The sequence below is a fragment of the Giraffa tippelskirchi genome, chromosome 5, assembly GCF_054371585.1.
Source record: "Giraffa tippelskirchi isolate mGirTip1 chromosome 5, T2T-mGirTip1v1.2.pri, whole genome shotgun sequence".
NCBI classification, from domain to species: domain Eukaryota; kingdom Metazoa; phylum Chordata; class Mammalia; order Artiodactyla; family Giraffidae; genus Giraffa; species Giraffa tippelskirchi.
The window spans coordinates 2652067-2667009 of record NC_137279.1 but is presented as its reverse complement, the minus strand read 5'-3'; the positions used below and the strand labels follow the sequence as shown (position 1 = coordinate 2667009).

Here is a 14943-nt window from a genome sequence, read left to right as displayed (position 1 = left end):
GTGCCCAGGTGGCACAGTAGTAAAGAATCTGCCTCCCAATGCAAGAGACACAAGATAGTATATGTATGTGTGTGTATATATATTTCCATAATCTTTTCCATTATGGCGTATTACAGAGTATTGAATATAGTTCTCTGCTTTCTGTACCTGGATATCTGTTTCCTTCATGCTCAGATAGTTTCAGCCTAAATTTTATTAAATACATTTTCAACCACATTTTCTCCCTTCTCCTTCTGGGGCCACTGTAATGTAAATGTTTGTACACTTATTTTATACCAAAGATCCCTGAAGCTGTTTTCATTTTTTTTAATTTTTCTTTTTGCTTTTCTCATTGTTTTCCGTCATTCTTTCAGATCACTTCAGTGTTCTTCTGTGTGATCTAGTCTGTTAATTCCTTCCAGTGTGTTTTTATTTTTAGTTATTGTATTCTTCACTGGCAGGTGAATTCTTTTAACACTGCACCACTTAGGAACCCCTGGGTCAGGAAGATCCCCTGGAGTAGAAAATGGCAATCCACTCCAGTATTCTTGCCTGGAAAATTCCATGGACAGAGGAGCCTGGAGGGCTACAGTCCATGGGGTCACAAGGAGTTGGACATGACTGAGCACATCCACACAGAAACACTTTATTTTTCAGGTATGACTGGCTCTTTTTTATATTTTCTAATTCCATGTTAAAATTCTGTGTTCATCTATTCTTTTCCTAAGTCAGTCAGCATCCCTATTAATAATGCTTTGAAGTTTCCAGTAGACTGTATATTTATATTTTCTGTTTTTTAAGGTGTTTTCTCTTTCTCTTTCAATAGAGACAAATTCCTCTGTTTTCTCATTTTGCTTCTCTCTGTCTCTATGAAATTAGGTGCAACTATTACCTACAGTGGTCTTTAAGGGTGTTATTATGTGGGAGCATCCCTATACAGACTCTTTATGCCCAGCACCTTTGGCGGGAAAGCTGGATTCGACATGAACACAAGTCACATCTTTCCTCAGGGTGTGCTGGCAGCTGGCAGCCTGGTAAGAAGGTGAGGCTGGAGCAGGAGGGATGGGGGCTGGAGCCAGATATGAGCTAGGGCTCCTCCTCTGCTCAGTGGCCATCACTGCCCTGTGGGGGCAGGGCCAGGTCTCAAGTTCCTGGAGCAGAAGGAACATGAGGCTCTGGTCCTAGCTAACTCTGTCCCTTTAAGGGTGTGCCCTTCCCCTTCCAGCAGCACCCTCAGCCGCAGAGAGGAGCAGGGCTGGGGCAGGAGGCTCTGCTGGGGATTCAGCAAGAGCTGGGGCACTGCGTGTGGTGACCTGTCTCGCGTTAGCAATCTGGTCTACCTCTCACTCACTCCAGTAGTGGCGGCCTGCCCCCTGCTCAGGTGCTGCTGAGGGTCTGAGCTGCCACATCACCTCCTGGCCGAGCTTTTTCCTCACTGTCAGCAGCCCTCCTGGCTCCAGTGTGGAGCAGAAACGAGAGGCCAACACTGCTGGAGGATTACGCGGCTCAGGCTGGGGTGTGAGTGGGGTGGTTGTGGGAAACCCATCAGCCAGACACGCGGCTTAAATCCACCCTTTCTGCCCTCTCTGCTCTGCCTCAGGGGCAAACACCCTGTAAGCGGAATCTCTGCTCCCCATGTGGAACTCCCCCTGTTAGTCCCACCAGGCCCGCAACCAGCCCAGGGGACTCGTCCTTCCTTTGCTGGACCCCGGGGCTGAGGAGACCGATCTGTGACTTGACTGCTCACTCCCCAGGGAGGGTCCCCACTTCCCTCTGACTCCTCTCTCAGGGCCACAGGTCCCCAGCTGGTCGCTTCTCTTCCCTTCTGCACTGACCATGCATGTATCGCTCTTGCAGCCTTGATGGTACAGGGGTCTTACCGCCAGTCACCAGTCAGTGTGCAGTGAGAACTGTTCCACAGGTAGATGCGCTTTTCTTTTTGTGGATGTAATTTTGACATGTTCCTGAGGGACATGAGTTCTGTGGCCTCTACTCTGCCATCTTGATTCTTTCCTTGTCCTGTTTAGAAAAAAAAATCTTCGCACATTCCAAGGTTATAAAAATATTATCCTGTGTTTTATTTTAAAAGCTGTCAGATATAGTCTGTTTGCAGAGGGGAGTTGGTTCAGGTAGTGACCAGGTTCATTCTTTTCCCTTGGATGTATCACTGGCACAGCATTGTTGATTATAAATAGCAGCCTCTCCCTCAGTGGATTTCGGTGGCGTCTGTTATAATTCAGGTAACTGTGTGTAGGCGCCTGTTTCTCCCCATCCCGCCCCACTGCTGCATTAGTCTATGCTTGGAACAGTCCCTGCTGTTTTCACCAGTGCAGATGTGAGCCCCGCTGTGTTCTTATGTAAATTCTGCTCTTACCTACTTTCATGCTAATTTTGCTGCTCTGGGTCCTTTGCCTTTCTATATACATTTTAGAAACAGCTTGTAAATTTACACACACACACAAATAAACCACAGAAAACCAAATGTGGCTTTCACAGATTGTACTGTACAGACTGATGTGAAGAGAACTATCTTAAGAGTTTTAACTCTTCTAATTCACATAGTAATAAACCATTTATTGAGGTCTTTCATTTTCTTATAATGTTTAATAATTTCCAAGGTAGAGTTCTTATAAATCTTTGTTATACTTAAAGTATTTGATATTTTGAGGTAATTGTGTTATTGGGTTTTAAGTTTCATTTCCATTTACCCATTGTTACTACCTGCTGCTGCTGCTAAGTCCCTTCAGTCATGTCTGACTCTGTGTGACCCCATAGACGGCAGCCCACCAGGCTCCGCCATCCCTGGGATTCTCCAGGAAAGAATGCTGGAGTGGGTTGCCATGTCCTTCTCCAATGCATGAAAGTGAAAAGTGAAGCCACTCAGTCATGTCCGACTCGCAGCGACCCCATGGACTGCAGCCTACCAGGCTCCTCCATCCATGGGATTCTCCAGGCAAGAGTACTGCAGTGGGTTGCCATTGCCTTCTCCATGTTACTACCTAAAAACATGATTTTTGTATATTGGTCTTGTGTTCTGAGACCTTGCTAAATGCACTTATTAGATATAGTAGCTTTTTATAGAATTATCAAGATTTCCTAAGTCTATGAATAAAGTCCATTTTACTTTATGTTTTGCCTCAAAAACCACTAGCTGGCTTTTCCAATACAATGTTGAATGGAAGTGACGAGAACATATTGTTTTGTTCCTGATATGAGGCAGAAAGCAATCAGCATTTCAACATTACATGTGGTATTAGCTGTAGGTTTTTCATAGATGGCCATTTTAGAAAGTTTAATTGTCCCTATTCTTGTGTGTCAGTGTGTGTAAATCATAAACAGATGTAAATTTTGCTCATCTTTGAGCTTATATTTAATTTTTAAAATTCTGTTAATATGATGATTGCATACATTTTTAAATGTTAAAACCACATTGTTGGAGTGAAATTTACCAATTTTATTAGGATTCTCCATAGAAACAGAACCAACAGGATGATAAAGGCATATATATGTATAGAGATATGTATGTATATAGTTATATATATATATGTATATAAATATGGGCTTCCCTATAGCTCAGCTGGTAAAGCATCCACCTGCAATGCAACAGACCTGGGTTTGATGCCTGGATTGGGAGGATCCCCTAGAGGAGGGCATGGCAACCCACTCCAGTATTCTTGACTGGAGAATCCCATGGGCAGAGAGGCCTGGTGGGCTACAGTCCATGGGTAGCAAAGAGTAGGACACAACTGAGCAACTAAGCACAGCACAGCATGTATATGTATATAAAAATATAAAATGTATATATAGGGCTTCCCTGGTAGCTCAGCTGGTAAAGAATCCGCCTGCAATGCAGGAGACCCTGGTTTGACTCCTGGGTTGGGAAGATCCCCTGGAGAAAGGAACAGCTACCCACTCCAGTATTCTGGCCTGGAGAACTCCATGGACTATATAGTCCATGGGGTCGCCAAGAATCAGACACGACTGAGCGACTTTCACTTTCACATATATATATGAAATTATATATTTATATACAATATATATTTATGATATAATAAATATTATTATATATTATAAACATATATTACTTATATAATATATATACACACATTATATATACATAAGAAATTAGCTACACAATTCTGCAGTCTGAGAAGTCTCATGATCTACCTTCTAGAGACCCAGGAAAGCGAGCGGTAGTCGCTCTGAGAATCCGAGGGCTGACGTGTGAGGCTCAGTCAAGGGCAGGAGTGAATGATGCTCCAGCTCAGCCCGGGGGAGAATCCACCCCCCAAGTCCCCTCCCCATCTCTGCTCTGTGCTCTCAGTGCATAGGCAATGCTCCCACACACCAGGAGGGGGATTGCTGTGCTCTGTGAAGTTCAAATGCTAATCTCTTCTGAAAATACCTTGTAAAGACACTCAGAAATAATATTTAACCTGATATATGAGCACCTCCTGGCCCAGATGACACATCACAGTAATCATCACAGCCACTAAATATTATAATTTTAGGTATTTTAGATATTGTTGGATGTGATTGGTAAAATTTCAGTTAAGATATTTGCATTCCTGAGAAGTTAGTTGTAATTTCCTTTCCTGTAACATCTAGTTTTTATAGTAAGATAATTGTTGTTGTTCAGTTGCTTAGTCATTTCCGACTCTTTGTGACCCCAGGGACTGCAGCGCTCCAGGCTTCCCTGTCCTTTACCATCTCCCGAAGTCTGTTAAAATTCATGCCCATTGAGACAATGATGCCATCCAGTCATCTTCTGTCACCCCCTTCTCCTCCTGCCTTCAATCTTTTCCAGCATCAACATCTTTACAATGAACTGGCTCTTCACAGGTGGCCAAAGTACTGGAGCTTCAGCTTCAGCATCAGTCCTTCCAATGGATATTAAGGACTGATTTCCTTTAAGACTGACTGGGTTGATCTCCTTGCAGTCCAAGGGACTCTCAAGAGTCTCCTCCAACACCACAGTTTGAAAGCATTAATTCTTCTGTGCTCAGCCTTCTTTATGGTCCAATTTCACATCCATACATGACTACTAGAAAACCATAGCTTTGACTAGACAGACCTCTGTCGGCAAAGTGATGTCTCTGCTTTTTAATATGCTGTCTAGGTTGGTCATAACTTTTCTTCCAAGGAACAAGTGTCTTTTAATTTCATGGCTGCAGTCACCATCTGCAGTGATTTTGGAGCCCAAGAAAATAAAGTCTCTCACTGTTTCCATTGTTTCCCCATCTGTTTGCCATAAGTGATGCGACCGAATGCCATGATCTTAGTTTTTTGAATGTTGGGTGTTAAGTCAGCTTTTTCATTCTTCTCTTTCACTCTCATCAAGAGTCTCTTTAGTTCCTCTTCTCTTTCTGTCATTAGGGTGGTGTCATCTGCATATCTGAGATTATTGATATTTCTCCCAGCAATCTTGATTCCAGCTTGTGCTTCATCCAGCCTGGCATTTTGCATGATATCCTGGCCTTCTTTGATTTTCTGGTAGCATCTGTGTAAAAATAGCATCATTTCATCTTTTAGAAACATGATAAATTTACTGATAAAGCCTAGAGTTTTCTTTGTTGGAAGAGTTTTAACCATGACTTCGATTTTCCTAACAGGTACAGAGCTGTTCAGATGACACAGTCCTTCCTGACTGAACTTTGGTAGTTTGTGTTTTGTTAAAGAAATGTGCCAGTTATTTAAGTTGTCGAATTTATTGGTATAAAAATTATTTACAACTCCCTTATTATCTTCTTACAGTTTGGGGAATCTGTGGTGATGCCACCTCTTTCAATCCTGATAGCAGTTAATTGTGTCTCCTCTTTTTTTCTCTGACCAGTCTGATAGGAGGTTCATTATCATTATTGATCTGAAAGAACCAGTTTTTGTTTTCATTGATTTTCAGTTATTTTTTTTCTTTTTTCTATTTCTTAAATTTGTTCTCTTTTCTTTCCTTCTTGAGTTTATTGGATCCTACTTTTCTATTCTTAAAAGAGGTAGAAACTTATGTCATTGATTTTAGGCATTCAAGCTTACAAAGTTTCCTCTATGTGTTGTTTATTTCACTAAGTCCAAAATATTTTCTAATTTTCATTGTGATCTGTCATTTACTTAGATATGTGTTCCTTAACTTTCAATTACATAGTGATTTTCTAGGTAACATTCTGTCATTAATTTGTAGTTTAGTTTCATTGTGGTCTCTGGCTAAACTCTGCCTGCTTTCAATTTCTTAACTTCCTGGAAAAATTTTGATGGTCCAGAATTTGATCTATTTTGTAATTATTCCATATATATGTCAAAAGAATCTATATCTTGTTTGGGTGGTAGAACCGTGTAAATCTTCATTAGATAAGTTTGGTTGACAGTGGTTTGTCAATTCTTTTACATATACTTAATAGATTTTTTTTGTTTTGCCAACTTCTCATAACTATTACTGTAGAGGAATACCGAAGTTTTCTACTATAGTTGTGGATTTTAAAATTTTCTTTTTTAGTTTTGTCAGTTTTTATGTGTGTCGAAGCTCTGTTACTAGCTTCATCTACATAAAGATAGCTACATCTTCTTGATGAATTGACACTTGTCTTATAAAATATCCCTCTTTAATCTTTTCAGAATAGACTTTGTCATCCCATTGTCTTTTCTTCCATTCATTAAAATTCATTCTACAGTAAAATTCACACATTTTATTGTACAGCTCCATAATCTCTGACAAGCACATGTAACTGTGTCATCTCCACCATAATCAGAGGCTGGAACAGCTCCATCACCTCCCAAAATGTCTCCACGGCGTTTGAAGCCACTTCTTCCTTCCAACAGCTCCTGCGACAATTGGCCAGTTTCTGTCCCTAGAATTTGCCTTTTCCATAATGTTCCACACCTGGAGTCTTATACGATATCTCTTCTTGATTCTGCATGACTCCTCAGCATGATGATTCTGGGATTCATTCATGCTGTGCCATGGGTCAGTACGGTCCCTTCTGTGTTTCTGGGAAGCACTCAATTGCATGGAGATGTCTGACATCACTGCAACCTGTTCTCCATTCATGCTATTTCCAAATTCTTAACCATCCAGACAGACCTTTAGCCACTGGCCATAAATCAGCATAGATCTGAACCTCTGGCCACCTTTTCTTACAGGAAAGTGAACAAATATCTGCACTGTCTGAAGTCCTGCCCACTGAGAGGATGTCTCTTCACAATTGTCCGCAAGGGTTACTCACAGATGGAGCTGCAGTACCCCAGCTGTTCACTTTGGGTAGAGTCAACCATGTGGAACTATCTATAAACAAAATCTGACACTTTTTTTCTTGGTCAGCTGGTTAGAGCAAATTCCCCTGGAGGTCATAGGTGTCAGCTGAGAAAATCTAACAAGAGTGCAAGATGTGAAAATGTGGACTACTTTCTCAGTAACTTGCTTGTGCTTTCAGGATCTGCTCATAACGTGATTTCATAGGTGCCGCTTCTTCTTATGAAGCTCAGTGATGCAGGCCCACCATTGTGGCTTTCTGATGGGCAGCTCACATGGCATGACTGCTTGGTGACCTGGGATCATGTGTTCAGTCTTCAGAAACTATATCTTTAAAAAGGCAGAACAATTATCTCCAAAGAAAGGCATGAATGTGCTCACAAATCTTAACTGTCTATGCAGGGTTTTCTGAATCCATGCTTTCTGCACACTGCTCCCAGCAAAGGATAAGGGCTGCGTATACACTGAGGTCCATTCCTGAGAGTGAAACTCCTCTGAGAGCTGACTCTAAGCTCGAGCACTCTGTGACGGTTCTGGCTGAACCGCGTGGCTGCCTAGGGCACTGTCACCCACCTCCCGTCCCCCTCTCCTTCAGCGGGAGTCAGACGTGCAGTCACACTGCCCCCGTCTTCTCCTACATAGCGTTTCCCCTCATGAAGTCCTTGCTTGTTTAATCTTGGCATGAGATCTGCTCTCAGTGGCCTCTTTGAGTTCAAACAATTGTCTTTGCAAGTGGAGCAACGCAGTAGCCTCCCAGCCAGCCTCCATGTTCTCCTCCAGCCCCCAAATCTGCTCACTGATATGCTCACGTTTCTACAGTTGAGGATTTTGGGACCAAAAGATCCTGCATAGTCGCGAAATTTATGACTTTCTTCCAGACATAGAAATTGGTGCGCAATTAGTGTGACAATTCTGAGCGTCCTGTTCTCATGAAGGTACTTTGTGGCCACACAAAAGAAAGGGAAGTCATGGTTTCTGTCAGAAATCTTAGAATTTGTACAAAGAGAAAAATGATATATAATAACTAAAAATTAGGTAAACTTTGAAGTCAGAGCCTTGCCCTTTGTGTTCCTTACTTTCCTCAGTTCCTAGAACTGTGCTTTGCACGCAGAAGTTCTCAATAAATATTTGTGAAATGAGTCAATAAGGCACGACTGTCAGTTGCAAGGTTATACCTTTCACAAATGTATGTTGAGCACCAACTATGTGCTCAATCCTAAATGCTGGAGATAAAATGAGGAATAAAATGGGCAAAAATAACTATCTATAAACCTTATGTTTGTGCATTTGTGTGACAGACAATAAATCAGTTAATCAATAAAAGGTGATCTGTTGGTGATCAGGAAATATGATAATGAAAATAAAGCAGGAAAAGAGGGACGGGGCACTGCTAGTGGTGGGGGGCCTCACTGAGGTGGTGACGTCACAGGAGAGCAAGAATGGACGGGGGTGAGGGCGTGCCTGAGCAGGTATGTGGGGGCAGATCGTTCCAGGCAGGAGAAGAAGCAAGCACAGGTGCTCTGAGGTGGAAGCATCTTTGGACAGCTTCCTAGGCCACTGTGAGGGTGTTGGTGTTTACGGGGGGCTTCTGGGAGGTGTTGGTTGAGGCTGGGGCTTCCCAGGTGGCGACAGTGGTCAAGAACCCACTTGCTGATTCAGGAGACATAAGAGACGCACATTCGACCCCTGGGTCAGGAAGATACCCTGGAGAAGGAAATGGCAACCCAGTCCAGTATTCGTGCCTGGAGAATCCCACGGACAGAGGGGCCTGACGGGATGTGGTCCATAGGGTCACAAAGAGTTGGACACGACTGAAGTGACTTAGCACAGTTCAGGGTGATGTGGTCACACAGATGTGGCAGAACCTCACAGACACGGGAAGTCAGCAGAAGCTGACCATCTTTGTGGAGATCAGTCTCCAGTGAAGGGGGATTCAGATTGATTTCTTACCATCTATCCAGGGCTTCCCTGGTGGCTCAGTTGGTAAAGAATCTACCTGCAATGCAGGAGACCCTGGTTCAATCCCTGGGTTGGGAAGATCCCCTGGAGGAGGGCATGGCAACCCACTCCAGTATTCTTGCCTGGGGAATCCCATGGACAGAGGAGCCTGGCGGGCTACGATCTGTGGGGTCGCAGAGTCGGACACGACATAATAACTGCACCACCTACCCAGCCGCTTTTGGTCTCTACCAGCCACAGGATGAGGACTCAGCACAGAGGAAGTGGCGGGGCCTACTGACGGCGGCCTGAGGAGAGTGAGGGTTAAAGGCAGAGAGAAAGTCTGCCGGCTGACGGAAGCGGACGTTTCGCAGGAGGCCAAGGAGGGTGGTCGGAGGCGCCACCTCTCGGCCGGCCCAGGGGTTGCGGAGGGAGGCTGAGCGGGCGCCTGTCTCATGGTGATGTTTCCTCTGGAAAGCAGGAGGCGAGGTCAGTGCTGGCAGCGCAGGAGGACGCTGAACGCTCTGATAATTCATTCATGCGCTCGGTGATTGGAAAGTCTCTGAGCACGAGTCTTGTGGTGGCCACTTCTGTTGGTGCCGTCTGTCTCCAAGTGTAAGGAAGGTTTTTTAAGAAAGCTCTGTGATCTTTATAATAGTGACTGTGATAAAAACTGGGAGCTGAGTCACAAGGTATTATTGGATGGATGGATAGACAGATGACAGATAAGTGGGTTTAGATTTCCTGACAAGTCCTGGCTCCTGCAGTGTTTTCCATGGAGTATTTTTAATACAACAATTCTGTAACACCGTCTTTTGCTACCCAGTTTATATATGAAAACTCCGAGGCTGAGAAGGGTTCATAGCCTTCCACACTTCACCATGGCAGAGTCAGAATTTGAAACTACATTTGTCTGACCCCTGAGCCAGTGTAACTGTCATCTGATTACTGTGCCCAGAAAACTTGATCCAGACTGAAAAATCCTAAATAGGGGAGCTGCATAAATGATTAGGAAGGAGGAGCAGAGGGGAGCAGTGAAGACCAGCAGGGGTGTGGGGGCACAGCTCTGGGGAAGGTGAACCCCCCAAAGAGGGGAGCCTCAGATCAGCTCTCAAACACAGGCACTGCTTTCTTTCTGAAGGAGGGAATCAAACCGTCATTGCATCAATGCCAGTAATCAGAACAGAGTGGCATGCCACTGTTTCAAGGTACCTAACTGGCCCAGGTCCTGCCGGCCGTGTGGATGGGGAGCCCCTCCACGCAGCCTGGTGATGCTGGGAAAGAAGGCATGATGGATGCCGAGGGGACACGGAACGGGAACCCCCCAGCCAGGCGGGGGTTGGGGCATTGGGAAGTCTCCCTACAAAGGTAAGGGAGCAGGGCCCAGCCAGAGAACTGCAGTCACACACAGAGCTGAAGACCAGGCTTCAGGCAGAGCGGCAGATGATCCAGAGGCAGGCAGGGCCAAGTTCACAGAATGCTCGCTGTAGGTCTGGGAGCCCCCAAGGGGCTGGGCCATGTCTTGTCCATCTTTGCCCAGCACAGCACAGGAACTGTGGTTGACCCTATAACCACACTGATGAGGACACTGTCTTGTTCTGAAGGCAGGATGAAGTACAGAGGAGCAGCACAATTGGATTTAGTGTCAAAGCTTGGGCGGAGGTGGGGGTTCTGCTGATGGTGACCTTTCGATGCCAAAGTGAGCAGTTTAGACGAAAATCGCCTATGGAAATTAAAAGCCACTGTATAGTGACAGATTGAAAAAGTATCTGAGAAAACTTGATTAGACAATGAATCATAGAGGCAAAAGTGCAGAGGGTGAGTGTTCAGTTTGGGGGCTTCGGGCAGGTGATAATGTACTAGAAGGTGAAGTTCAAGCCAGGGTCCTGAGCAGGAACAAAGGGAGTAAGAGAAATTTTCTAAAGAAATGCACTCGATGATTTCATTCATTTCCTCATAATTGTTCGATGTATTTATTAATATGCCATATCATTCAATAAACTATGTGACATAAGAATAACAGAAAATAAGTTAAAGCTTCAAGGTTTTGATCCTGGGGAGAAAAAGTGCCACTGTGCTGAACAGAAGTTTCCATGTAAATGAAGAGAGAGAAATTTAATTTGTGCATAATAATAATGTAGGAAGATAGAAACACTTTTATCAGACATGTGCAATGTACCCATCACTCTGCTGGGACACTATTTCCTTCTCCTGGTGCACTGAGATGGGCTCTCTGACTGCCCGTTCTGCCCTTGAGGAAACGGAGGCTATCTATTGGGTTGGCCAAGACCTTCGTTCGGGGTTTTCCATTAGATGTTACAGAAAACCCTGAATGAAACTTTTGGCCAACTCAATAAGTTGCCCAAGGTCACAGAGCTATACAGGGTAAGGCTGGGATTCAAAACAGGCTTGATGACTTTCGAGCCGCACTGAGGCCATGTCTGACACTGTCCTCCCCAAACCTGCGGTTCTTGGGTGATGGCTGAGCATCCAGATGGAGGAGTTCTGGGAGAAGTGGAGTATCTGCTGAAGGGCTTGGACGGGACTTTTCCCTTTAGTGTCTGCAACACAGTGGTGATGCTTGATGCTGAAAGTGCAGACTGTACTTTCAAGTAGGTGGGAGAAACAGGTCCATGGTCAGTGGACACTGGATCTGAAAATACCTAAAACACTGCCTGTTCAGGGGCTGCAGGAGGCTTCCACATTTTAGGGTACAGGTTGGTGTTTTTCTCTTTTCTAGGCGAGGTTCCCCTAGAGTGCTGTTTCGCTCACATGACTGTAAGTTGAGCACATAGTGGTTTGGAAGGTTTCCTTCAGACTTAGCAATTCAAGTCCTCCGCTTGGTAACGTATGTTGGAGACACTTTTCTTCTTAAATATGAACTTGTATTTCCGTGTCTGAAAAGTGAAGTTTGGGAAGAGGTGTGTGTGTGGAGGGGTGTGTTCTGAGCAGGAGGCTGTAGGAAATTGGGCTTGTGTGTGTGTGTGTGTGTGTGTGTGTGTTCTGAGCAGGAGGCTGTATGAAACTGGGCTTACAGTCCAGCTGGAAAGAATGGAGAATGGAGTTGCTCCTTATTCTGGCAGCAAGAGGCTGGACCAGCATGGAGTCTTCACCTGGGGAGTTTGCTTGTGCCCCAAATACACTGGTTCTGAACAACTAGAATGAACTTGGGGACAGACTCCTGGATTTTGTGATTGCATTCTCAGGACAAGGAGGAAGGGTCTAAACAGAGGGCTTTGTTTTCCAGTCTCAACTCTGATCTTGCCAAAAGCACTTAACTCCCTCTCTGTACCTGCAGTAATATGAGTGACGGAATGGGTGGCGCTAGTGGTAAAGAACTGGCCCTGCCAGTGCGGGAGACTTGAGAGATGACAGTCTGACCCCTATGTGGGGAAGATCCCCTCGAGAAGGAAAGGGCAACTCACTCCAGCATTCTTGTCTGGAGACTCCCATGGACAGAGGAGCCTGGTGGGCTACAGTCCAGGGGGTCACACAGGGTACAACCCGACGGAGGTGACTCAGCACACTCCGTGGGTCTGGGGGTCAGACCCAGCTGCAGCTCCGTCAGTGTTTCATCACTCTGGTAACCATTCCTCCCCAGGAGAGGGGCCTTGGCCTAGTGTAGGGAGGGACTGGCTTTTCTCTGAGTCCTAAGAGATCGAGGACTCGGGTGCCCAGCTGAGGCTTTCCTGGTATAGATGCTGGTCTGCCTGAAAGCCTGGCTCAGAGCCGTGTCCCCAGGACTGGCCTTTTCGTGGCCACTTCCACGGCTACTCTGCACTCGGTCATCCCCTCTCCCTCCTGGAGGAGCGGGTTAAAGCCCCCAGTGGGTCCCGGCTCTCCCTGGGGGGTAGTACAGGTGTAGCCAGGCCACATAAGCCGGCGTGACCAGCTGAGACGGTGCAGAAGGGTCTGCAGGACTCTGGCTGAAACTGTTTAGACCATAAAAGCACGAGCCGTGGTGAAGTTGTGTAACATTATAAGCACTGATGCAGCAAGAATTCTTATAAGTTGTATGAGAAAGGAAAATAAGAGAGGACTGGCTTTCCTACCATTTTAGACTTCTAAAATGATTGGCCACGACAGTACAGCTCTAGAGGTCGAGTTCAGACAGGCCTGGTGCTTCAGAAAGGGTGAGTGTTCGGAGTGCAATGCAAGTGGTGCCCTCCAGGACTGTATAATGCCAGCCCCCCTACCGTGTAAAGAAAAATACTACACTCTGGAGACTGAAGTGACTAGGGGCATCTGAACTGCATAAAAACTGTCATTATTTAATTCTGACTGTGAGCTAGGCATTGTATATTCATTACAGTGCTAATCCTTACCGTGATGCTGCTGGTGAGCAAATGAAAGTGATAGTCGCTCAGTCGTGTCCGACTCTTTGCAACCCATGGACTGTAGCCCACCAGGCTTCTCTGTCCATGGAATTCTCCAGGCCAGAATACTGGAGTGGGTAGCCTTTCCTTTCTCCAGGGGATCTTCCCAACCCACGGATCGAACCCAGGTCTCCCGCATTGCAGGCAGATCCTTTACCAGCTGAGCCACAAGGGAAGCCTGAGAATATTGGAGTGGGTAGCCTATCCCTTCTCCAGTGGATCTTCCCTACCCAGGAATCAAACCAGGGTATCCTGCTTTGCAGGGGGATTCTTTACCAGCTGAGCTATCAGAGAAGCCCTTTAGGGCTTAGAAAGAAAGGCATTTTAAAGTTATATGGTTTCCTTCATATGGTAACAGCCACAACCCTGCAATTTCTCCTTGTGTATAAATGTTCAAAAGGAGACCACGTCATGGGTACTGCAGGGTATAGTTCGGGCCGAGGCAGAAAAGGAAAGACGACCTCAACAGAAGTAGGTTACCTTTACTCAGGCAAGGAGGGGTGACAGTCAGCCTGACGAACAGGCTGAGCGCCGAGGGGGATCAGGGAGGCTCCGTATTTATAGGGGGTTGTGGAAGGTTCCTGGACAGGGGCTGATAAGTCTTCTGGGCAGGTGTAGGGGGTGGAAGGTTTTCAGAGAAGCCGGCCTGGACCATCAGGGTGGGACCTAAGGTTCTTTTTTGTTTTCTCCGAAGTTAGATGATTCAGCAAGGGCCTTTGAGACTGTTGTTTTCTTTTCTAGGCCTGAAAGACTCCTTCAGGTACCACAATTCTCCTCCAGGCCATCTCTTCAGGTAAGACTGGACAAGCAAGCATTCTGTATGCTGGTTTACTTAGATAGAATTCTTCTTAGAAATATGAGTCAAATTCTCATTCTGTTTTAAATTTGAGCAGATAATTCCCCCTGAATAGTTTAATCTATGCCTGGGAACATACTGGCTTTCCCGAGTCAAAGCATAAATATGATTTGCTATGTATATTATTCAAGACCTAGTTCCAGGTAGCAGAAAGCCCGGTTTACACTTTAGCAAAGAGAGAACGTTTGGTGTCTTAAAAAAAAAATATCCTAAGGGTAGAACAACACCCCTGCTGCAAATAGGGGTCCCTCTTCTTCTCTCTCTCTGCCTCTTTCTTACTTCATCTCTGAAGGCTTCTTTCTACTCTTTGGGCTTCATTCTCAAACAAGCTCCCTTACATGGTATCAAGATGTCCACTAGCTACAAACTTAAAAGACATTTCTTCCTAATGATGTCAACAAAGATGCCACTGTTGTGTTTCACTGGCTCTGACTGGCTGACTCAGGACCATCTGGATGCAGCCTGTGATGTATCCTCCTTAGGAAGGTCCAGATCACATGCCCCACCTCCAGTTCAGGGTGAGTAGAGGGCAGGGAGGTGGTCCTAAGGAAAAT

The 14943-nt window shown here is 45.3% G+C and overlaps 2 long non-coding RNA genes across 4 annotated transcripts in view; one reads left to right on the top strand and one right to left on the bottom strand.

Moving 5' to 3' along the window:
* Nucleotides 1–14943, top strand: part of LOC145504613 (uncharacterized) — a 268079-nt gene that overhangs the window by 232450 nt on the left and 20686 nt on the right. For 2 of the 3 annotated variants that reach the window (XR_014052331.1, XR_014052330.1), the window contains one exon: nucleotides 14275–14326. This is a non-coding gene — a long non-coding RNA (uncharacterized LOC145504613). Of the gene's footprint in view, nucleotides 1–7159; nucleotides 7229–14274; nucleotides 14327–14943 lie in introns of those variants that run through there. The other variant, XR_014052334.1, reaches the window with a different exon arrangement.
* The window catches only part of LOC145504615 (uncharacterized), a 56717-nt gene continuing 55771 nt past the window's right edge, over nucleotides 13998–14943 (bottom strand). The window contains exon 2 of the long non-coding RNA XR_014052336.1: nucleotides 13998–14932. This is a non-coding gene — a long non-coding RNA (uncharacterized LOC145504615). The remainder of the gene's footprint in view (nucleotides 14933–14943) is intronic.